Here is a 24,687-nt window from a genome sequence, read left to right on the forward strand (position 1 = left end):
CTGGAAAATCCCATGGACTGAGGAGCCTGGTGGGCTGCAGTCCATGGGGTCGCTAAGAGTCAGACACGACTGAGCGACTTCCCTTTCACTTATCACTTTCATGCATTGGAGAAGGAAATGGCAACCCACTCCAGTGTTCTTGCCTGGAGAATCCCAGGGACAGTGGAGCCTGGTGGGCTGCCGTCTATGGGGTCACACAGAGTCGGACACGACTGAAGCGATTTAGCAGTAGCAGCAGCATACATATTGCCTAGCATCATTGTTTTTTGCTTCTCTCACTGATTTTGAGTAAGTTCTCAAAAATATGTTTACTTCTACCTCCAAAAAATATTGGTTTTCTTTTCATTGGTGAATTACAGTAATTATTCTAGAACAAAAATATTGGAAAACTACATATATAAGATGAAAAAGAAAAAGAAGCTTCTGAAAAAAATGTATTTAATTTTTTTTGAGTTGGCCCTAAATATTCCACATTAGATATTAGAGATCTATTAGATAGTAGAATAATTTTAATATGCAACTAGAAGAAATTAATGAAAAACTTCACTTGACTAAAGATGTTTTTTCTTTGCTTAGATCCTTTTGTATATTTTAGGAAAAGACTCAATTTCAAGGTTTATTGAACAAAGAGCCACAAATTGAGTCCTTGGTTAGGTATGTTAGAAGCAAAGCAATAGAAAACATTTGATAATTTCTAACACTTCTTTCAAGATGCTTGTACTTTTTGTTTCTGTGAAGTTATGGAATTGGAGGGTGATAGAACCTAACAGTGCAGCAGGATGAAGGAAGGCTAAAAACACATGTAATAAGAAAATATGAAGTAGTAATAGCTTTTAAAAGATGCATTTTTAAAAATGACTCCACATTTGCATTTTCTATTTTAGTTTTTGAAATAACAATGGAAGGGAAAAAAAGCAAAATTATTACAGAATTGTTCTGGAGTATCTCATTCAATATCAAAGAGCATATTTCCCTAGAGCTGACAGTTTTTCAAGAGCAAAGTAGTGTTGGATGGCTAATAAAGTGTTATAAAATCAAGAATAAGATTTTACACTCATATACATTCTTTGAAATAATCAGATCAGATCAGTCACTCAGTCGTGTCCGACTCTTTGCGACCCCATGAATCACAGCATGCCAGGCCTCCCTGTCCAACACCAACTCCCAGAGTTCACTGAGACTCTCGTCCATTGAGTCAGTGATGCTATCCAGCCGTCTCATCCTCTGTTGTCCCCTTCTCCTCCTGCCCCCAATCCCTCCCAGCATCAGAGTCTTTTCCAATGAGTCAACTCTTCGCATGAGGTGGCCAAAGTACTGGACTTTCAGCTTTAGCATCATTCCTTCCAAAGAAATCCCAGGGCTGATCTCCTTCAGAATGGACTGGTTGGATCTCCTTGCAGTCCAAGGGACTCTCAGGAGTCGTCTCCAACACCACAGTTGAAAAGCATCAATTCTTTGGCGCTCAGCCTTCTTCACAGTCCAACTCTCACATCCATACATGACCATAGGAAAAACCACAGCCTTGACTAGACGGACCTTTGTTGGCAAAGTAATGTCTCTGCTTTTGAATATGCTATCTAGGTTGGTCATAACTTTCCAGGTTGTATTTTATGAAACGTACTCCTAAATTATTCAAAAATTACCGATCTGAAAATACTTGATAAGATTTTCTAGTAAGAGCGTGTGTGTTAAATAAAACTCTAGCATAAATGTCTTCCCTTATACTTTTTTTTTTTTTAAGGGCATAGACTGAACAGGAAGAACTTTTTTGAGAAAAAGTTTTATTGGAGTATAGTTGAATTATAATGTATTAATTTCAGCTGTACAGGTTAATTAGTTATACATATTACATATATCTACTCTTTTATAGAGTATTTTTCCATATAGGCCATTACAGAGTATTGAGTAGAATTCCCTGTGCTATAAATGCTCACAAAATACTAGCAAATGGAATCCAACAACACATTGCTCTATAGCTTTTTAACCACGAGTTCTCCTTGTTTCAGTCTACAAAAGTTTGAGGTTTGTCTTTGACCTATCTCTGATGTTTTGGGATTGCCTTCCCACTAATGTTCACATGGCTGAGTCCTACTCGCTCTTAAAAGCGCACTCAGTTCTCTGTTCCCACAGAGAGATTCCATGAAGCAATTCTTCCATACAACCTTTAGGATAAATGCCTTCATTATGCACATTCTGGGCTGCATTGTATTGCTGTATTTGACTTGCCTTCTCTAGGACACAGCTGAGCAACCTCACTTCACTTCTCTAGGCTGTCAGTGTCAGGAACACGTTTGTCTCGTTCATCAGTCCTACTTCAGTACGTGATAGAGAAAAGATGCTCCACGTGAATTGATCTCAATATGCTCAGTATGAATGCATTTGAATAGATTCAAAATCTCAGTTCTGGAAGGCTCCCTACATGTTTCCTTGCCTGAGTAATTTGCAGTGTTTAGGTTAATAATGGAAAGCAATTAAATACATTATTTTGTATGAAAAGGTTGCAATGCAATCCCTGTAGAGCTCTTCAAATTAAAGTGAAAAAATATATGTAATCTCTATATAGTCAACAGCCTATGTTCTTTTAAATTTACTTTTCCTTTTCTTGAAGGTAAGTCAACAGTTTTGCAACATTAACTTTCAACTTGGTACTAATCTGGGTTCTGTCTTAGAAATTAAGGGAGTTGTTAAAGAGGAAGGAGAGAAATCAACATGGGGATAGCCCTGGACTCATACCTGTTTATCCTATCCTGGAGCAATATGAAGAGATTTGTATCAATCAGCTGCTTTCTATAGCATGTGGTATCAGAACCTTGGGACTGTGTGGCGAACAATGGCTGTTTCCTCTTAGATCCTTTGGATTCTGGTGGCTGGTCAGCAGTTGTGTAAGAGTTTTGCATTTGCTATAAATGAGGCAAGAAGAGCTGACCTTTGTTAGGCATTCAGTTCAGTTCAGTCGTTCAGTCGTGTCCGACTCTTTGCGACCCGGTGGACTGCAGCATGCCAGGCCTCTCTGTCCATCACCAACTCCTGGAGTTTACTCAAACTCATGTCCATTTAGTCGGTGATGCCATCCAACCATCTCATCCTCTGTCATCCCCTTCTCCTTTTGCCTTCAATCTTTCCCAGCATCAGGGTCTTTTCAAATGAGTCAGCTCTTCGCATCAGGTGGCCAAAGTATTGGAGTTTCAGCTTCAGCATCAGTTCTTCCAATGAACATTCAGGACTGATTTCCTTTAGGATGGACTGGTTGGGTCTCCTTGCAGTCCAAGGGACTCTTGAGAGTCTTCTCCAACACCACAGTTCAAAAGCATCAATTCTTCGGTGCTCAGCTTTCTTTATAGTCCAACTCTGTTAGGCGTATAGTCTGTTAGGCATATAGTCCAACTCTGTTAGGCATTGACTGTCTTTTAATTCTTCATTGGCTTCATTTTTCACTCTTATTCAAGTCTAGGATGTCTAGAATATACCTTTCATATTTTCTTGTGTCTGGTAAGTTCCACATCAGAATATGGATAATTTGGAGGGAAAAAATGTCTCATACTATCAGGACATTGTCTCATGGACATCAAACAACTATTATGGAAGAATGGCAAAGGGAGTACTTCTGGGGAGAAAAGTAAGAAAAGGGTATTGCATACAGTGTTCCCCTCCATAACTGAGATTTTTCTGCTGAAATAACTTTGAGAGTCATTCACCCAAGTAAATATGGTAATGCCTCTGTCTTAGTTTGCTTTACTTAGCTAACACAGAATGGGTTATTTGAATTTGATTAGGTATTACTGACCACGTCCCTCTCTTTTTTTCTCTCTTCTCTGTTTTGAACTGTTTTGGGAACATTCATGTGTTCAGATCTCTTCTTAAAAACCACTTTCTCTGGAAGTATGCCCTTAACCTGTTTTCAACGCAGAATTCGTCATTGGTTTCTCTTGCTATGGCAGCAGTATTGCTTCATTACAAGTACTGTTTTGCCTCCTACTTGTTTTCACTTTTGGTTTCTTCCATTCAACACCTTGCCTTTAGTCCTACCTCCTCCAATCCATTGACCACCGCACCACCTAAGGGTCTTTGTTTTGTGTTTTAGGAAAAGTAAATCTAGGGATAGTTTTTCATGTATAGCACTGAAAGCCCCCTGTCTTAGAGAAGCCCTCTGTTTGGTCATCATAAATCTGAGCATGTGAGCTCTGTGTAAAGCATCGCAGTGTCTTTCTCACTCTCGCAAATAAAGTCCAAACTGTCACAGCTCGCTTTATATGGATTCTGCCTAAATCGTTGGTTTCATTGTTCACCATCACTACTCATAGTTCACATTTCAGTCAAATGCAAACACTCATAATTGTACTGCTTTCCCACATTGGGCCGTTCCACCCAGGACTCTCTTAACATACAAAGACCTCTGTCCTGTTTCATGTTGCTTGCCCATTGTCGTGGGTGTTGCCGGATCTCGGTAAAATTGTCTGAGAGGTTGTTTTTAAACACTGCACTGCTGCTTCCATCCCAATGCTCAGGACAGTTATACCAAAACCCCTGGAAATGCAGAGGTATATTTTAAAAGACTACTCAGATAATTCTAATGTGCTGTCAAGGTGAGTAAGTACTACTTGAAATTGTATATCAAGGTTTAACTCATGAATTAAAACTTCTTTAGATTTCCTTGACTTTCTCAAGTAGAGAAGACAGAGGTTGCCAAACGTAACATCATCAGAGGCACCTGAGCAGCTTTTGGAAGTAACTCTCCTTTTGGCTCAGCTGGTAAAGAATTTGCCTGCAATGAGGGAGACCTGGGTTCGATCCCTGGCTTGGGAAGATCCCCTGGAGATCTTCCAGAGGATCTGGAAGGAAGGGAAAGGCTACCCACTCATTATTTTGTCCTGGAGAATTCCAGGAACTGTATAGTCCATGGGGTTGCAAAGAGTCGGACACAACTGAGAGACTTTCACTTTCATGAATTTTCTTTCCTCAGCCCCAAGTGCAGAAATTCACCTTCAGTAAGTCCTTGCATTTGTGGCATAGCACAGAAGTCCTCTCAAATTCTTCCCATCTCTCCCTCCTCATGTCATCACCAACCCTGTTATGTTTGCCATGATCCTGATACCCTTCTTTCTTCTTAAGGTCTATTCCACTGCTAACAGGATTCTTAGAGCTTTCATTTATCTGCAAAGTAAGATCCAAGAGTTAGGTAGGAAAAAAAAATCCTACTTAAAAAAGGGAAATAAACCTAAGGAAATGCAAAGATGGAGGGGAAGGGGTCAAACATTAATATTCTCCTGTCACGTGATAGAGAAATGAAAGCTTTCCATCTGAGTGTGCATACCTAGCCATGCCTTCTTTCAGGTAAATTTCTGGCCATCTAAAAACTATTGGAGATAGCTTTTTGTTGGTATCAAGTAACTCATCTCTGATTGTTGAAAAAAAATTCTATAAAAGTATGAAGCCTATGAAATGGATATAATTCTCTTTCCCACGCCTAATAAGGTATGTGATGTTATACCAATTAGCTTTTGAGTTTTTGTTTTCTCACCTTTAAAATGGGAAAATACTGCCTACTTCATAGGTCAGTAGTGGAGGTGAAGCATGATAATACGGGTCCAGACTTAGGCGTACTTCCTGGCATTTATGTCCATGGAAGGGTAGCTGTCTATTACATTTAGTTATTACTGTTATTATAATTGTTTTTGTTTATCCCTTCATGGAACCTCAGTATAAAAAGCTAAGGGCATGCAGAGAAATGATATATACCACTCTATTGTATGTCCTGCAGCAAAAAGAATGGACTTCATCATTAAACATTTTAATATGTATACTGAATATTTTATAGGCCTCATGGGTTTCATAGCACTTTTGAACTGTGAGTTTGGAACTGACACATACACACTGCTAAAAATGAATTAAAAAAAATTTTTGAAGTTTATCATTACAGTCTAATATTATAATCAGTATGCTAAACTATTTATTTTAAAACAATAGTCTCATCAAAAATGCATAATGTATAAACATTATGCCAGAGCCTAGGGTTGTCCATGCTCTAGTTCTTCCATTATAAGCTTTCAAAAGAAACTTAGATTATGTATTACACACTCGATTTTAATTTGTCCTCCTGCTTTGCATTTTTTAAATATATTTTAGGCACTGATTATGTATGCCCTTTGAACCTGACTGCTGCCTGCTAGACCACAGAATCAGGAACTCTTATCACACCAGCACTTATCAAGAATGCCAGGCATATGGCAGAGTTTTAATACATGAAGATACACTGAGTGATGTAAATTATAAGAGACTTGTATTAATAAAAGGGATAAAAAGCTGCATTTTCTTCTAGCTTACTTTCCTTTTCCTCTGTACTTGGGAGCACACTCTGACCGATTTCTGGGCCCTGCATCTTGGTCCTCCAAGTGTGTTCACATACCTGCTGTTGCTATACAAAGGCAACACAGATAAAGGCTTCCTACCGCTTCTGCCCACCCACTCCTGGGGCCCAAACATTTCAGCGCCTGCCACTGGGTAATGGATGAAGCAAATGCCTGTTCAGGACTTGTGAGCCCGGCTGACAGTACTATGACAGGTCATTAGGCATTTAATTTAACACTAGGTTTTTAGAGCTTGGAATTCAATCCCCATGTGTTTCTTTACAGCTAATTAATGACATGAAACCACTTTTCCCTAATTCGTATCTGAAAGTGATTGTTTCTGTTTCTTCCACAATGAGATATGAAATGGTATATGTCCATAACATTGTATAAATTCATCCTTTCAAACAGCGCTGAGTAGAATGTGATAAATTTATACCTTCCAAAACATAAAATAGCAAGCTTTAACTGGAAGTTAGATATAAAATATGGCTTGTATTTGATGTTGTTGTTGTTCAGTCACTAAGTCATGTCCCACTCTTTGCGACCCCATGGACTGTAGCCTACCAGGCTCCTCTGTCTGTGGGATTTCCCAGGCAAGAATACTGGAGTGGGTTGCCATTACCTTCTCCAGGGGATCTTGATATTGTTTTAATAAATACAAAAAGGAAACGACTAAGTGACTTATTTTCAGACAGGTATATACTTCTGTTCACCTAACAAAAATGCATTTTGTCCACAGAATAAGCAACTCTTTTCAACGTAACTCTCACTTGCTGCAGACATCAACTAAAAACATTAGGTTAATGATAATATCTTTGAAAAATTTCACTGTGTATTAGACACCCTCTCTGGTCCTTCAAGGGGCTTCCCTGGTGGCTCAGATGGTAAACAATTTGCGTGCAATGTGGGAAACCAGGGTTTAATCACTGGGTTGGGAAGATCCCCTAGAGAAAGGAATCATGGCTACCCACTCCAGTATTCTTGCCTGGAGAATTCCATGAACAGAGGCTACAGTCCATGGGGTGACAGAGTCAGATACAACTGAGCTACTAGCATGTTTCACTGGTTCTCTGAGGAATAACTTTTCTGTATGCAACTGGGACTACTGACTCCATGATAATTGACAAACGAGTAGCAATAAGATCAGCCCCTATTCAGATCCAATCATTTCATTTGTCAGCAGTGAAGAACTCTGTCTATTGCTGCTTTTGCACAAAACTTCCTATTTAAATTTGAGGCTTTTGTTTGGGTCATAATTTAATGTCTCATATCTTCTCTGTCACTCATCACAAAACAAAATTAAGGATTACCACTTTCAAAATCATGAATTTAACAGCTTATTCCAGCCCACATACAGAAGTACAATACAAAAACTAAATGGGTTGGCAAAGCATTATTGTTGTCAAGAAAACCTAGTGGCTTTGAGATACAATGTAAAATCCTGCTCGAGATCCCTGATAAACTATGGGAATGAGGAGGAGTTTTTACACTTCTCCTTACCCTCATTTTCCTTCGACCATATGTGGCATATTCACAGGTTTTCTCAATAAAGGTTAGTTATGTTTTGTCTCAAGTCTTGGGAGAAGAAATGCACAGTGAAACCCTCTAGGATGTATAATGCCGTGCTATAATTTGGCGATTTATGAGCCTTAAGCTTAATTCTGAAGCTGTGTGTTTATCGACTGCTTCTCGGTAATATAGAACTGGGAAAACAATCCCATAGGATTATATTTTTATTCTTTGTAGCACGCTCTGTTCCCTTTTTCCCTTTGGCTTTAGGGAGCACTCAGTGGTGTGCCTTCTGCTGCTATGGAGAAATACTGAAAGCTTTTTTCTTTATGGTTTTTACCTTCATCTGCCCCCTTGCAAGCTCCCTGCGAGCTGTAAGAAGGCCTGCTTTTCCTCATTCCAAAACCACCACTTCATTTTTAAATGCTGGCCTCCATTGTTGTTTTGCTCTGTGGCATTCCCTAAGCTCAGTGATTTTCCCCAGGTGGCTCTGGAACATGCAATCCAAAACCTCTTTTCTTTCTCTGCCACATTCACCTCTAATACCGGGCAGTGGGGAGCTGGAAATCTTATTGGCAGCTGCTATTAAGTAAACATAGGAGGGACCTAGTGGTTGGGCTTAGGGGGCTCTGGTCAAGATAATGCTCTTTCTCTCTCCAAGTGCAAGTCCACACGTGATTGCAGGGTGTGTATTCTATGCTGGAGACTGCTGCTGCTGCTAAATCGCTTCAGTCGTGTTCGACTCTGTGTGACCCCATAGATGGCAGCCCACCAGGCTCCCCTGTCCCTGAGATTCTCCAGGCAAGAATACTGGAGTGGGTTGCCATTTCCTTCTCCAATGCATGAAAGTGAAAAGTGAAAGTGAAGTCGCTGAGTCGTGCTCGACTCTTAGCGACCCCATGGACTGGAGCCTACCAGGCTCCTCAGTCCATGGGATTTTCCAGGCAAGAGTACTGGAGTGGGGTGCCATTGAGACAGAGGACAGCAAAATGAGAAGACAGCAAGTCCCAGGCCAAGTTTGGGTTTCTTCCAGAAATGTCCTAGAGCCTAGAATTTTTTTTGGAGAAGGCAATGGCACCCCACTCTAGTACTCTTGCCTGGAAAATCACATGGACAGAGGAGCCTGGTGGGCTACAGTCCATGGGGTCTCTAAGAGTCGGACATGACTGAGGGACTTCCCTTTCACTTTTTACTTTCATGCATTGGAGAAGGAAATGGCAACCCACTCCAGGGTTCTTGCCTGGAGAATCCCAGGGACCGGGGAGCCTGGTGGGCTGCCATCTATGGGGTCACAGAGAGTCGGACACGACTGAAGCGACTTAGCAGCAGCAGCAACAGCAATGTTTTATTTCAGAATGCTAAGACTGACTTTACATTTGGTATTCGGACTCCTCTTCTGTAAATAACCCCCTGGTATCAGTATCACAATGCTTATTGTGAATGGGCTTTTAAATACTATGTTTGGAAAACAGCATTTATTATTTTTCTGATTACATGGCATTACATGCCAGTTATAAGAAATGTGTGATATCAATAAATATGATATTGACAAGTCTGTAATCACATAATATTGCTAACATTCAGTTTACTTTTTAAATAAATTCTTATCATAAATAGGTAGAGCCTAGAATTTTATTCTTGCTTAGACAGTACAGTGAAATCCATATGTGTGTGTGTGTGTGCTGTAGTACTTAAGCAGAAAATGCTGTTGCTGTTGTTGTTTAGTTACTAAGTCATGTCTGAGTCTTTGTGACCCTATGTACTGCAGCCCACCAGACTCCTCTGTCCATGGGATTTCCCAGGCAAGAATACTGGAGTGGGTTGCCATTTCCTTCTCCAGGGGATCCTCCTGATCCCGTGATTGAACCTGCATCTCCTGCATTGGCAGGCAGATTGTTCACAACTGAGCAACCTGGGTATAAGCTAAAAATAGATTTTTAGCTATATTGCATGAACGTTTTATATGTTATGTCCTTCACTGATATCGTTTTCTCACTTTCTTCCCTCCTTCCTTTCCTGTCCTCCCTCCTTATTAGGACTTTCACTTACCTTATGTAAGAGAGTCTTTTCTGTTTGCTGCTTACTGATGATGCTGAAATCAAAGACAAAAGCCTTGTCCTCAGATAACTACCAGGGTATTAGGGATGGAAGAAAAGTCCGCACAATTCTCACCATGTGGGCCCCAAAGACTGTGGCAGAGCTGCTTCTGGAGCCCAGGAAAATGCTGCCTAACTTGGTCCTAGGGTCTTAGGGGAGGCTTCCTGGAACCGAAAAGGCCTTGCTTGAGTTTCTGTGGAAATCCGGGAGTCATCCAGGCAGAGAAGTTACAAAAAGTCAATATGGAAAGAAACACCGTGTAGAACTGCAGGGAGGCAAAAAAGAAGGTGGAGAATCCCTCCATTATTATTTATTTAATTAAGATCCATCTGATTCCTTTTTTTTTTTTTTCATTGTAGTATAATTGAATGACAATTTTGTGCTAGTTTCAGATATACAGCAAGATGATTCTGTTTACATACGTTCTTTTTCAGACTCTTTTTCATTATAAGTTATTCAGTTCAGTTCAGTTCAGTCGCTCGGTTGTGCCCCGCTCTTTGCGACCCCATGGACTGCAGCATGACAGGACTCCCTGTCCATCACCAACTCCCGGAGTCTGTTCTGAATATTCTTGGAAGGACTGATGCTGAAGCTGAAACTCCAATACATTGGCCACCTGATGCGAACACCTGACTCATTTGAAAAGACCCTGATGCTGGGAAAGATGGAAGGTGGGAGGAGAAGGGGATGACAGAGGAAGAGATGGCTGGATGGCATCACCAACTCAATGAACATGGGTTTGGATAGACTCTGGCAGTTGGTGATGGACAGGGAGGCCTGGCGTGCTGCGGTTCATGGGGTCACAAAGAGTCAGACACAACTGAGCGACTGAACTGAAATGAACTGAACTGAAGTGAATCTGTCCCAAACTCCTAATTTATCCCTTCCTCTCTTTCCCTTTGGTAACCATAAATCTGTTTTTTAAGTCTGTGAGTTTGTTTCTGTTTTGTAAATACATTCATTTGTATCATTTTTTAGGTTCCATACTAAGTGCTATCATATATTTGTGTTTGTCTGTCTGGCTTCACTTAATATGATACTTCACTTAATATGATAACCTCTGCTGCTGCTGCTAAGTTGCTTCAGTCGTGTCCCACTCTGTGCGACCCCAGAGACGGCAGCCCCCTGGTTCCCCTGTCCCTGGGATTCTCCAGGCAAGAACACTGGAGTGGGTTACCATTTCCTTCTCCAATGCATGCAAGTGAAAAGTGAAAGTCGTATTCAACTCCTAGCGACCCCATGGACTGCAGCCCACCAGGCTCCTCCATCCATGGGATTTTCCAGGCAAGAGTACTTGAGTGGGGTGCCATTGCCTTCTCCGATGATAATCTCTAGGTCCATCCATTGTTGCTGCAAACAGCATGGTTTCATTTTTTATGGTTAAGTAATAGTCCAGGTATATATCTACCACATCTTCTTTATCCATTCATCTGTTAATGAAAATATAAGTTGCTTCCATGTCTTAATTTTTATAAATAGTACTGCTATGAATATTGGGGTGCATGTATCTTTTCAAATTAAAGTTGTCCTCATTTCTGGGTATATTCCTAGGAGTGGGATTGCTGGATGATATGATAATTCTATTTTTGTTTTTGAGGAATCTCAATACTCTTTTCCATAGTGGCTACACCAATTTACATTCCCACCAAGAGTGTAAGAGGGTTCCCTTTGTCTCCACACCCTCTGTAACATTTATTTTTTGTAGGTTTTTGATGGTGGCCATTCTGACCCGTATGAGGTGATATCTCATTGTAGTTTTGATTTCCATTTCTCCAATAATCAGCAATGTTGAGCATCTTTTCATGTGCCTCTTGGTCATCTGTATGTCTTCTTTGGAAAATTATCTATTTACTTCTTCTGCCCATTTTTGATTGGGTTGTTTGTCCTTCTGACATTGAGATGTATGAACTGTTTGTATATTTTGGAAATAATCCCATGTTGGTCACATCATTTGCAAATATTTTCTCCCATTCCGTATGTTGTCTTTTAGTTTTGTTTATGATTTCTTTGCTGTGCAAAAAAAAAAAAAAAAAAGAGCTTTTAAGTTTAATTGGACCCCATTTGTTTATTTTTGCGTTTATTTCCTTTACTCTAGGAGATCCAGAAACTATTGCTGTGATTTATGTCAGTGTTCTGCCTTTATTTTCTTCTAAGAGTTTTAGAGAATCTCTTCATTCTTTCTGCCCTCATTCCCACCCCATGGCTTCTGCTTTCACATTTTCTTCTGCCTGATGCAATGGAAGGCTTCTGTATTAGGTCTCAGCTCATTATTATCACTTTCTTGGTAAAGACCCAGAACACCGACCCTAGTTACTGTCCTTTGGCTTCCCTTGTGGATCAGACAGTAAAGCGTCTGTCTACAATGTGGGAGACCCAGTTTTGAGCCCTGGGTTAGGAAGATCCCCTGGAGAAGGAAATGGCAATCCACTCCAGGACTATTGCCTGGAGAATCCCATGGACAGAAGAGCCTGGTAGGCTACAGTCCATGGGGTCGCAAAGAGTCCGACAGGACTGAGGGACTTCACTTTCTTTCCCTTTCCTTCACCCTTTATTCTCAGACATTCTCTTTACATGACAATGTTGATATCGCAGCTTTTATCACAATCCAAAGTCATTCTGTTTATTTGTGTGTAAAATTATGTTTTTATCTTTTTTCACTTGTTATCTAAGTGTTATCTCCTCTGACTTGATTATCAGTGAAAGCCCAGGGGTTGGTATAGTGCTTAGGACATAGGAGCCTGAATCAGTTCAGTTTAGTCGCTCAGTCGTGTCCAACTCTTTGCGACCTGTGAATCACAGCACGCCAGGCCTCCCTGTCCATCACCAACTCCTGGAGTTCACTCAGACTCACGTCCATCGAGTCAGGGATGCCATCCAGCCATCTCATCCTCTGTTGTCCCCTTCTCCTCCTGCCCCTAATCCCTCCCAGCATCAGAGTCTTTTCCAATGAGTCAGCTCTTCGCATCAGGTGGCCAAAGTACTGGAGTTTCAGCTTTAGCATCATTCCTTCCAAAGAACACCCAGGGCTGATGTCTTTCAAAATGGACTGGTTGGATCTCCTTGCAGTCCAAGGGACTCTCAAGAGTTTTCTCCAATACCACAGTTCAAAAGCATCAATTCTTCGGCGCTCAGCTTTCTTCACAGTCCAACTCTCACATCCATACATGACCACTGGAAAAACCATAGCCTTGACTAGACGGACTTTGTTGGCAAAGTAATGTCTCTGCTTTTCAATATGCTATCTAGGTTGGTCATAACTTTTCTTCCAAGGAGTAAGCGTCTTTTAATTTCATGGCTGCAGTCACCATCTGCAGTGATTTGGGAGCCCAAAAAAATAAAGTCTGACACTGTTTCCACTGTTTCCCCATCTATTTCCCATGAAGTGATGGGACCAAATGACATGATCTTCGTTTTCTGAATGTTGAGTTTTAAGCCAACTTTTTCACTCTCCTCTTTCACTTTCATCAAGAGGCTTTTAGTTTCTCTTCACTTTCTGCCACATGGGTGGTATCATCTCCATATCTGAGGTTATTGATATTTCTCCTGGCAATCTTGATTCCAGCTTGTGCTTTTTCCAGCCCAGTGTTTCTCATGATGTACTCTGCGTAGAAGTTAAATAAGCAGGGTGACAATATACAGCCTTGAAATACTTACTCCTTTTCCTATTTGGAACCAGTCTGTTGTTCCATGTCCAGTTCTAACTGTTGCTTCCTGACCTGCATATAGGTTTCTCAAGAGGCAGGTCAGGTGGTCTGGTATTCCCATCTCTTTCAGAATTTTCCACAGTTTACTGTGATCCACACAGTCAAAGGCTTTGGCATAGTCAATAAAGCAGAAATAGATGTTTTTCTGGAACTCTCTTGCTTTTTCCATGATCCAGCGGATGTTGGCAATTTGAACTCTGGTTCCTCTGCCTTTTCTAAAATCAGCTTGAATGTCTGGAAGTTCATGGTTCATGTATTGCTGAAGCCTGGCTTGGAGAATTTTGAGCATTACTTTACTAGCATGTGAGATGAGTGCAATTGTGCAGAAGTTTGAGCATTCTTTGGCATTGCCTTTCTTTGGGATTGGAATGAAAACTGACCTTTTCCAGTCCTGCGGCCACTGCTGAGTTTTCCAAATTTGCTGGCATATTGAGTGCAGCACTTTCACAGCATCATCTTTCAGGATTTGAAATAGCTCAACTGGAATTCCATCACCTCCACTAGCTTTGTTCATAGTGATGCTTTGTAAGTCCCACTGACTTCACATTCCAGGATGTCTGGCTCTAGGTGAGTGATCACACCATCGTGATTATCTGAGTCATGAAGATCTATTTTGTACAGTTCTTCTGTGTATTCTTGCCACCTCTTCTTAATATCTTCTGCTTCTGTTAGGTCCATACCATTTCTGTCCTTTATCGAGCCCATCTTTGCATGAAATGTTCCTTTGGTATCTCTGATTTTCTTGAAGAGATCTCTAGTCTTTCCCTTTCTGTTGTTTTCCTCTATTTCTTTGCATTGATTGCTGAGGAAGGCTTTCTTATCTCTTCTTGATATTCTTTGGAACTCTGAATTCAGATGCTTATATCTTTCTTTTTCTCCTTTGCTTTTCGTGTCTCTTCTTTTCACAGCTATTTGTAAGGCCTCCCCAGACAGCCATTTTGCTTTTTTGCATTTCTTTTCCATGGGGATGGTCTTGATCCCTGTCTCCTGTACAATGTCATGAACCTCAGTCTATAGTTCATCAGGCACTCTATATATCAGATCTAGTCCCTTAAATCTATTTCTCACTTCCAGTGTATAATCATAAGGGATTTGATTTAGGTCATACCTGAATGGTCTAATAGTTTTCCCTACTTTTTCCATTTCAGTCTGAATTTGGCAATAAGGAGTTCATGATCTGAGCCACAGTCAGATCCTGGTCTTGTTTTTGTTGACTGTATAGAGCTTCTCCATCTTTGGCTACAAAGAATATAGTCAATCTGAGTCTGAATAAATGGTGATAAATTAGAGGAGTGGCAGGGGCTGAGATTAGAGAAAAATAACAGAGAATAGATCGTACAGGGCTGGAATCAGCAACCCTAAGGAATGTGGTTTTAGAAAATCTGTGATACTTAATCATTTAAATATAGAAATTCTTATTAGCATTTGTGTTAGTCTCTCAGGATTGTCTGACTCTTTGAGACCCTGTGGACTATAGCCCACCAGCCTCCTCTGTCCATTGAATTCTCCAGGCAAGAACACTGGAGTGGTTAGCCAGTCTCTTATCCAGGGGATCTTCCCAACCCAGGGATGGAACCTGGATCTCCTGCATTGCAGGTGGACTCTACCGTCTGAGCCACCAGGGAAGAAATCTTAATAATCTTTTATTTTCTCAAACTTCTGTTGTCCAAAGATGAGTTCATCATCTTCTCTAAGCCTGGCTCTTCTGTCATCTCTGTTCAAGTAGGAGGCAATCTAATTACTCTTGCTAGAAATCTGAGAGTCAGCCTTGGTTATTTTACATCCATCACTTCCGAAAGTTTGATATGGTAGATGAAAGATGGCCATAATTGAAGGATGGCATCTAATACCCTTCTCCTCAACCAGAGCCTGCCTTAGCTATCTGCCTGAATAGTACAATGCAACAGAAATGAATTTCTATAATTCCCAAGACTTGTTCATAAGAAGACTTGCAGCTTCCACTTATGTTCTCTGGCAACCCAGGTGCCATGTGAGAAGTGTGAATGTCCTACAAGGCCATCATACCAGAGAGCCAATGGGTACACACTCTTGCTGATAGTCTCAGCCTAGCCTAGCCTTCCAACTCTTCACTCCTATGACAAGACTGACAGAAGAAATGAACGTGAACTTCCCTGCACACCCACACTAGTTCATCCTCTAGCTGGATGTGTGCATGCGTTCTAAGTTGCTTCAGTTGTGTCTGACTCTTTGTGACACTATGGACCGTAGCCCACCAGGCTCCTCTGTCCATGGAATTTTTATACTGGAGTGAGTTGCTCTGCCCTTCTCCAGGGGATCTTCCCACCTCAGGGATCAAACCTGGGTCTCATGTCTCCTGCATTGATAGGTGGGTTCTTTACCACTAGCGCCACCTAGAAAGCCCCCTCTGCTGGATAATGCTGAGTAATTTCTGTTGATGCCACATGAAACAGAAGAATCAACCAACTAAGCCCTGCCTCAATTCCCAGTCCATTATTATGGACTGAATGTTTGTGTCCCCCTAAAATTCCTCTGTTGAAACCTAACCTCCGATGTGATGATATTTAGAGGTGAGGCCTTTGACGGATGATTAGGTTGGGAGTGTGAAGCTCTCATGAATAGGATCAGGGCCCTTTTACAAGAGACCCCAGAGAGCTCTTTAATCCTCTTTCTACCATGTGAGGGCACATCAAGAAGACAGACCCTCACCAGATACCGAATCTGCGGCACCTTGATCTTGGACTTTCTAGCCTCCGGAACTGTGAGAAGTAAAAGCTTCTTGTTTAAGCTGCCCAGTCTGCAGCACTTTGTTACAGCAGTGTGTGAACGAAGGCATGCACAAAATTGTGAAATATTACACAAGGTTGTTTTAAACCACTAAGTTTCGGAGCGTAGATCATTGAGGCCCCTGTGAACCACCGAAGGCTGCCTGTCCTATTGCTAATTATATTCATTAATACTTCCCAAATTATTTCCTACCTTTCAGTCTACTCTTTCTGTTCTCTGTAAAGGAGTCTCACCCAGTTTCCCTAGCTCCAATCTTGCTCCATCCAAAGTCACACTACACTTAAGAATTTTTAATATTAATATGTAAACATTCTCTACCATAAGAAGTTTATTTTTTAAGTATATTCACACTGTGGTACAACCATCACCACCATCCATCTCCAAAACTTTTTCATCTCCCCAAACTGAAACTCTATATACCCCTTAAACAATAAGTCCACATTCCCCCTACCCGCTCCAGCCCCTGGCAACCACCATCCTGCTTTCTGTCTCCATGAATTTGATTACTCTCAATTCTTTATATAAGTGGAATCATACAATACCCATCCTGTGTGTCTGGTTTATTTCACTCAGCATAGTATCTCCAAGCTTTACCAATGCTGTGCCTGTATCAAAACTTCACCCCTATTTAAGAATGAATAATGTTCCACTGTATGTATGTACCACATTCAGTTTGTATATTAATCTGTTTATAGACATTTGGGCTATTTCCATACCTTTTGGCTACTGTGAATAATGCTGCTGTATTATGATACTCTAACCCAATTCCCTATCTCTTACTTTGAAGATCCCATAAAATAAAACCCTGTCTCCTCAACAGGATATAATATATCTGGATGCTGACTTCGTGTCCAGACTCGTCTCTCACCCCGTCCTGACTTGTGTTGTGTGCTCAGCAAATCCAGATTGCTAGTATTTACTCACCTATGCTATGATCTGTGAACATTACATTGTAATTTTTCTTGTTATTTTATTGCCTTGAAATACAGCCATTACCTCGGGTTGGAGCCTACCTCTTGTTTAAGATGTTCAGCCTCAACTTCATAAAGGGATACTACTTAATACTTAGCAAACATTCAAAAATAAAATTGTTTTGGATGAGTTTGCTTCGAATCATTTTAACTAAAGAATTAATTTTTAAGAAAATAAAATGCTTTGAATAATATTGATCAATTTCCATCTTTATCCCTTATACAGTGTGACTTTTTTATCTGTTCAAACAAACATTGTTGTCAATATTACTCACAGAGCATTGATCATATGATTATAGTTTAGGTGCCAGAAGCTGTAACAGCTATTAAAATATAATTGAGATACGGTTGCATTGAACCTTTTCATTTTTGACCTTCCTGTGTACTTTCTCCTTTTTTTCTGTTCTGGTTTTGCTTACTGTCTTATCATTTCTTCATGGGCTACTGGCTGATATGACTCTAGAGGCATAATTTTGAGTTTTGCAGCTTTTTCTGTTAAGGGAAAAATAATCAATATCCCAGAATATATAAGCAGCTTTGGCTTTGAGATAAAGTCAGTAATCTAGCTTCTATGTGACTGTGTGGATTGAGTGTCTGAAAATCTTGGCCACCTTTTCAGAAAGGGCAGTGAGTGACTGTGCAAGAAAATGTATTATCCAAGCATACAAGAGAATGGAGAGATATAATGCAGATATATTCCAAACAGTTGCATTTTAAGTGGCAACATTTTTTGTTGTTGTTGTTTATAATGTGGTCAGTTTATATGAAAATCATTGGCTGAAAATCTGCAGTGTTATGTAATATCTCCTTTTTAAACAAAATTTACAGAACATAATTAACTTTTTCTTTATAATTCAGAGCTTTGGAGTGAAGTTCAGTTACTGTACTCTGCAATGTAGTTGTCAGTTTAGGATTCTTAAAAATGTTGATATTAATAGCTGTTTAGCCCAGTATGAAAGTATGGCAGAAATCTCTCCTTCACATAGTTTTGAAGTCTCTCTCCTTGGAATCTGACTCCCAGCTATGGGTTCTGGAGAGTGCCAATTTACTTGCCTTTTTTTAAAGATTTTTTTTGATGTGGACCATTTTTAAAGTCTTTATTGAATTTGTTACAGTATTATTTCTGTTTTATATATCTATCTATCTATCTATCTATATATATATATATATATATATATAATTTTTTTGGCGGGGGGGCGGCTGTGAGGCTTATGGGAATCTTAGTTTCCAGACCAGGGATCGAATCCACACCTGCTGCATTGGAAGGTGAAATCTTAACCATTGGACCTCTTTTTTATGTTTACTGATTTTAATAATACTAAGTTTCATGCTAAGCCACCCAATAACCACTCCAGGTAAAAGTGTTGGGAAATATAATCAGAACTGTCTCAGGGCTTGAGGACACCTCTGTAAATATGGTGCATAAGATTTATGGCCTTAATACTGTGACATTATTCAACTTCTTTGAGACTTTTTTACTTTCTTGAGTTTCAGGTGGATCAACGTTGCCTGACAGATTACTTGCATTTAAAATGAATTTGTGTGCATTTGTGTACAAATAAATAAGATACCATGTTATAGAAGTGTTAAAGCCTTTTGAAAGGTAAAATATAATTAATATAATTAATCTAAACAATGTACAGCTATTTCTGTAGACTTCATAGGAAGTATTGAAATTTTAATTAATTTAACCAGGCACTAGATGTATTGAAGTTGTGAACAAATGGGAAAAATGCTGCTAACATTTAGAAAATAGTTTAATTATAAGCCAAATGTAGCAAGAGTTTTTTCCTAACTAATCATAATAAGTGAACTTAATTACTTACTGTAAACCAAATCACCTAGCAGCCGTGCTTATTCTTGCTGTAATAGATCATAAAATGCTCCACCAAATATCAATGCAAAATATGTTGAAATTACTGTGGTTTGAACTGTTTTTATAACAGGTAATCAAAAATTGTTAGAGAGGTCTTTAAAAGCAAATAATTTAGAGGTATTTGGAGAGAAGCAGCGAAGGGTTGTCAACAGCAATATTTAGCATATAATGGTCTTTATGATAATGACACAGTTTCCAGCTTTGCTAAATAATTTCCACTTTTTTTTTCAATTGGGGAAATAATAGTAATAAATCTGTAAGAACACTAACTGTGGTGGTATTAGTAAGTTATTTTACTTTCAATGTATTACTTCTACCATGTTAGGTGGATCTTGCTTTCACAGTGGAGTATGGCAGACCTTATCTATGTCTAAAATCCTATTATCTTAATAATATTTGGGAGGACATTTCAACAATGTCTGTAATAAGTGGGTGGAATGTTTTTATGGTGTGAACTGTCTTCTCTTCGCTGAAATTCATAAGTTGAAGCCCTAACATCCATTCAGTACCTCAGAATGCATATGTATGTGAGACAGAGTGAGGTGCCACTGGTTTTTTTTTAATGGACCTCTTATAATACTAATATCACAGCTCCCATTTTTTTTTAAACAAAAAGCTTTAGGATTATTTTTCCAACTTTGGTGAGATTTAATTAAGAAAACCTGCATATATTTGAAGTGTACCTGTGATGATTTGACATACTTGTAAGTTGTGAAATTAAGCTACTTAACACATCCATCACCTCACTTAGTTGTCTTTTGTGTTTGTGTGATGAGAACATTTAAGATCTACTCTCAACAAATTTCAAGTATGTTATTATCATTTTATTACAATAGTATTATATACAGTAAAATGCAGTATTATTATTATCTCTTTGACTTAAACCTTATTTCTCCCACCCATCTCCCCAGCGTCCTTGGCAATCACAATTCTACTCTCTGCTTCTATGAGCTCTTTCAGATTTCACACAGAAGGGAGATCATACAGTATCTGTCTTTCTGAGTCTGGTTAATAGCTATTATGGAAAACAGTATGGAAGTCCTTCAAAAAATAAAAACAGAATTACCACGTGATCCAGTAATGTCACTTTGGTGTGTATATGCAAAAGAAATAATTTGGTACCTTGAAGAAAAGTCTGCATTTCCCATTTTTATTGTAGTATTATTCACAGTAGCCAAAGTATGGAAACAACCTCAGTGTTTGTCAAGAGGTTTCATTAAATATATGATATTATTCAGCCATTAACATAAGTGGAGGAACTCCTGCCATTTGCAACAACAGGGGTGAACCTGGAGGACATTATGCTAAGTGAAATAATCCAGTTAAGAATCAACGCTTCCTTCCCACTTGCTCTTTTAGCTGTCTTCCCTTTGAGTTGTTCCTCCTTTGTATTCCTCTATTACCCTGTGCAAATCACAATAATCTCACATCCAAATGTTTCATATTTACTTCCCTGTATTTCCGGTCCCTCAGTGAATGATTCTCAAGTGCATGGATTCTGTATATCTCATGTTCACTTTCTGTTTCTCATGTAATAATTGTCACATAAAAAGTGCTAATTTATTATCTAATATCAGAATGAATGGGCATCCCTGTTGGCTCAATTGTAAAGAATCCACCTGTCAGTGTGGGAGACACAGGTCCAATCCCTGGATCGGGAAGATCCCCTGCAGAAGGGAATGGCAACCCACTCCAGTGTTCTTGCCTGGGAAATTCTATGAACAGAGGATCCTGGCGGCCTACAGTCCATGGGGTCTCAAAGAGTCAGACACAACTGAGCACGCATGCATGCACAACCGGGAAAATTACTTAACTTTTCGACCTCAAATTCCTCTTCTGTAAAATGTGTATTATAATATCTATACTGCAAGGTTATTGGAAAGATAATAAATAACGTCTAAACCATGTGAGGCATGACAGGAATTCAGTAAGTGGTATATTTTATATATATATATATATATATAAATCTTTTATATATCTCTATATGCATGTCTGAAATGGTTATATGAAAGAGAATAATTCATAATCTTTTACCATAAAATCCAAATAAGAGTTAATATAATAATAGTCATCCTTGAATAGGACTTTCTGCCTCGAGTCATAAATTAAAATAGCCCACACATTGCATTGCTCTAACAATAGAAGACTGAAGTATGAAATGAGGAAATTAAAATTTATTCAAATAAAATTAATTGGAAAATATTTCTTCTATGTTATTTATAAATGAATCAGTCCACAGTTAAAGCTGAACAACCTTTGAACATTCAGTTCCATTTTCAAAGGTAAAATTATAGGATTTGCAGTGCTTAGCCAGATCTACTTATCTGATTGGCTGTTCATTCTGGAATACTTTATAATGGTCATGGATACACAGTAGGGTCAGTACAATGGCCAGAAATTGCTTTCTAATATTCTAATAAAAATAGCATAGTATAAACCCTAAGGTTCTCTCTTTGAAAGCTCTCACTCCAGATTTTAACAATTATATCAAAATATATGTTTTGAATGTCACTTTACAACACCCTTCAGAGGAATTTTGATTAAAATCTTTAGCCTTTCAAGAAATGACTTGCTGTACAAGTTAAAAAAATTAAGAACGGTAGATATCTAGAAAGATTAATCGGTGTATCAATCAACAGATAAAAACAACCACCTGAGTTTACTATTATATTTGCTCCACTTTTCTTTTCAGGACACTATTGGAAGAAGAACATTACAGAAGTATTTTTTCAGTCCTAACAGTGAACAGCTATTTTCTCTATCAACAGTTATGAAAAATGAAAAAATGCAGGCTGTAAATGAAGAAATCCTTCTTTCACAGACTAGAGCTATTCATAGTCTGGCTCTTGGAAACCTCTGTGTTTAGTCTGTGAGGTTAGGAAGAAGGCTTCTTTTGGAGGATGTGTTTCCTAATGGTCCTTCTCTTCATATTCTTTCAAGTACTCATAACAAATACTTTTCCTGGGCAGCCAGCAGCAAATATTTTTACACTAGCCTCTGTGTTTGCCTTGTATATCACTGACATATCCATGCATTTAAAGACCAGACTCCACCAATTGTTGGGTTGCATAAATTTCCTGAGCTGCATCTCTGTATATAATTGAAAATATGTCCCTAGATAATTAAAAATGAAGTATATTCAGAATGGACCCAAGTAAAACTCTCACTAACAATATGGGAGTTATGTGTGCAAAATGGAAAAATAAATTCACTCCCGAGTAAATATTGCCTAACATTACAAGTGCAAAGAATTAGTTTAATCAATGATTATGTAGATTTGTCCTTATCTGAAGGATTAAAAAGTAAATATCTGTAAAACTCATAAATACTAATTACTCCTATTTTAAATTTATACATTTTATGCTATGAGCTAAGATTTCTATATAAAATGTCTGATACTAAAGTAAAATGTCATTTAAAATCAGTTTTTGTTAAACACTCAGAACACTATGTTCAATGTTAAAAAAGAAATTCTAAGGAAAAGCAAAAAGAAAATAACAGCTTTATTGCTCAGCTTCTCAAGCCTAAAGCCAAGAACAAAATCAACTTTCTCTCTACAAGGAATGACAAGTGTCTGGAATCCTCTTCCCTTCTAGGATCTTTGGTAGATATTTGCATTATATTTTAGTGATTGCTTTAAGACTTGCAAGATATATGTTTATTAGTTTTCTTCTGGTGCTGTAACAAATTATCATATAGCAGCTCAAAACACCACAAATGTATTATCTTACAGTTCTATATGTCAGAAATCCAACACAGTTCTCAGGAGCTATTATAAGCAAGGCTGAATTCCTTCTGGAAGTTCAAGGAAAGTATCAGTTTCCTTGCCTTTTCCAGCTTCTAGAGGCTTTTCACACCCCTTGGCACTTCACACTTCTTTTTCTCTCTTTAAATCAGCAATAAGGGACTTCCCCCTCAGTCTAGTGGTTGACTCCCCCTTTCAATGCAGGGGGTGCGAGTTTGATCCCTGGTCAGAGATCCTGCATTCCTCATGGCCAAAAAGCCAAAACTAACCAGAAGCAATATTGTAACAAATTTAATAAAGACGTTAAAAATGGCCCACATCAAAAAAAAAAAAGTCAGCAATAGCAAAATGTTTAGTCCTTCCCATTAGCTTCACATTGGTCTCCTCTACTGCCTCTATTTTTCATCTTTTAAAGACCCTCTGACTTCATCGCTCCCTCCCCCGCCCCCGATAATCCAGATAATTTCTTATGATTAAGGTGAGCTGGTTAGCAATCTTAATACCATCTGCCACCTAATTCATTCTTGCCATGAAACATAACATATTCACCAGTTCCGGGGCTTAAGAAGTGGATATCTTTGGGGTGCCATTTTTGAGTCTAGTACAATGCCTTTACTTTTTCACAGTCTATTTAGAGTTCATATTGTATAATTCCATGTAAAATATAGAAGATTTACCCCAGAACTGACCTCTTTACCCCACATGACTGTCCTTTATGCTCTAGTTACATATACATTCCATATGTTACAAACATCACAAGACAGTGTTTTAATTTTTGCTTTAAATGTTGCAGTGTACACTTTTTAAATCATAAGAAAAAAATTGTCTTGTCTACTTGCCTTTTATGTTTTCATTCTTGCTGGATGATCTGAGTATTCTTCTGCAGTCATCTCCTTTCAACCAGAAGAATTCTCTTTAGCGGATTTACCAACAGATATTCTTAGTTTTTTATTATCTGAAAATGCTTTGTTTCACCTTCATCCTTAAAGAAGGATTTTGCTGAGTATAGAATTTGGGGTTGACAGTTTTTGCCATACTCTTTCAGGATTTTTATTGAACCACTCCTTTCGCCCTCCATAATTTCTGATGGAAAGGCAGCAATTATTTTGATTGCCATTTCCCTATATGTAATGTGTCCTTTTTTTTTTTTTTTTTTCAGGCATCTTTTAAGATTGTCTCATTATTCATTACTTTCTAGAAATTTGAATATCATGTACCCTAGCGTGACTTTCTTCATTTTTATCCTGGTTGAGATTTTCTGAGCTTCTTGAATCTGTAAATTGGTTTCACCAATTTGGGAAAAATTTAGACTGTTATTTTCAAATATCCTTTTCCTGACTTATCTTCTTTCTCCTATTCTTCTGCTGCTTCAATGATATCTTTTGATATTATTCCACAGATTCTTGAGGTTCTATTCATTTATTTTGTTTTTCTTTTTTCTTCTCCTGATAGGATAATTTATATTGATTTGTTGTTAAGTTGACTTCTCTTTCCTCTATCATCTCCATTTTACTGTAATGTCCATTCAATCAGTAATATTTTTAAATTTTAAATATTTTATTTTCCATCTCTAGGCATGCCACTAGGCTTTTATATAGTTTCTGTTTTTCTGCTGAGATTTCATACATTTTTATTTATTTTGATCATATATTTCTTTGCCTTCTTGAGCAGA

At 38.7% G+C, this 24,687-nt stretch overlaps 1 protein-coding gene across 3 annotated transcripts in view; it reads left to right on the plus strand.

Annotated features, from left to right (window-relative positions):
* The window catches only part of TRPC4 (transient receptor potential cation channel subfamily C member 4), a 207,144-nt gene that overhangs the window by 96,343 nt on the left and 86,114 nt on the right, over positions 1-24,687 (plus strand). The gene's annotated exons all lie outside the window — the stretch shown is intronic.

The sequence above is a fragment of the Bos indicus genome, chromosome 12, assembly GCF_029378745.1.
Source record: "Bos indicus isolate NIAB-ARS_2022 breed Sahiwal x Tharparkar chromosome 12, NIAB-ARS_B.indTharparkar_mat_pri_1.0, whole genome shotgun sequence".
NCBI classification, from domain to species: domain Eukaryota; kingdom Metazoa; phylum Chordata; class Mammalia; order Artiodactyla; family Bovidae; genus Bos; species Bos indicus.